Source organism: Otolemur garnettii, unplaced genomic scaffold (genome assembly GCF_000181295.1).
Source record: "Otolemur garnettii isolate 467f Iridium unplaced genomic scaffold, OtoGar3 scaffold00018, whole genome shotgun sequence".
Classification (NCBI taxonomy): Eukaryota; Metazoa; Chordata; class Mammalia; order Primates; family Galagidae; genus Otolemur; species Otolemur garnettii.
The window spans coordinates 22,681,227-22,682,622 of NW_003852413.1; positions in this window are offsets into that span (position 1 = coordinate 22,681,227).

The window sequence follows — 1,396 nt, forward strand, 5'->3', positions numbered from 1 at the left end:
TGGGAAGCAAGCCTTGTGATGGAACAGGAAGGGTTCTCCCTTGCTGCTGCTTTTCCTCCTACCTCAGTGGTGGCAGAAGACCATCCAGAGGAGGCCTTAGCATGAGTAGAGTGAGCATAGGCTCTGATCAGGGAGTCACGTGGACGTGGGTTCAAATCTCCAGCCACTACTAACTGTGTGTGGGGGCTTTAGAAGGTGCCCCAAACTGGAAAACTGGCCTTTTGCATGGTAGCACTACCTAAAGTCAGTTTCCACGTCTTTTATCTGGTATCTTTTTTTTTTTTTTTTCAAAGAAGAAGCCTCTGATTTTTCTGTGGGGGAACGCAGGGGGGAAGGTGGTCACGGGCCAGGCTCTGACAAGTATCCTATCTGCCCTTGTCAAATAGGTCTTTTATCCTGCACCTATTTAGCCCTAAGTTCTCCATGCCATTTCTTCCTTGTTTTCTTTCACTTATTTAGCTTTAACAAATATATATTTTCGCACCACTTTCCCTTTTCTCTATATTTACCCACCCAATAGTTTGCTATGGTCCCAGAGAAGCTGGACCCAGTGGAAAGGCTGAGGAGCACACAAATCGAAACTGGGTCTGACGACTGTGCCACACTTGTCCTTTGGCTACATTTCCTAGCCCCCCTCTTCCTCACTGGTGCGGCCTCTCCTGATCTGGTACCTTGGCTGGAACCATGGTCTTCTGTGGCTTTGGACACTGCTGCTCCCTTTTCTCAACGCCCTCTCATGTGTAACCTGGCCCTTCCTTCACGGTGTCACACCCTGCTCATGCCAAGCATCTGGGACATGGTAACAGCTTCCCATCACCTTCCTGGTGCCTCTGCTCTTAGCTCTTGCCTCCCTCTCTTCCTCATCCTTTCTTTCCATGATTGTCCTGTGGATTTCAAATTTGTCTCCCTTTTCTCCTTTTTATATATTACCAGACAAATCAGGGCACTGGGGCCTCATCTTTTACCCTAAGAACTTATTCATGTAGTTTTTAAAGTAAAGAGGTTTTTTTTTTTTTTTTTTTTTTTTGAGACAAAGTCTCACTTTGTTGCCTTGGCTAGAGTGCAGTGGTGTCCCATCTCACAGTAACCTCAAATTCCTGGGCTCGAGAGATCCTCCTGCCTCAGCCTCCTGAGGGGCTAGGTCTACAGGTGCCTGCCATGATGCCCAGATAGTTTTTCTTTTTTTGTAGAGTCAGGGTATTGCTCTCACTTATGCTGGTCTCAAACTCCTGAGCTCAAGCAATCCACCTGCCTTGACCTCTCAGAGTTATAGGTGTGAGCCATTGACTGGCCAAAATAAAGACAGTTTTTCCCGCAAGAATCATTCTGGAGGAAGCTGTTAAAATATGTTCAGGCTTACCATGTTTTCTTGCACTTCACAGATGGCACATATTTT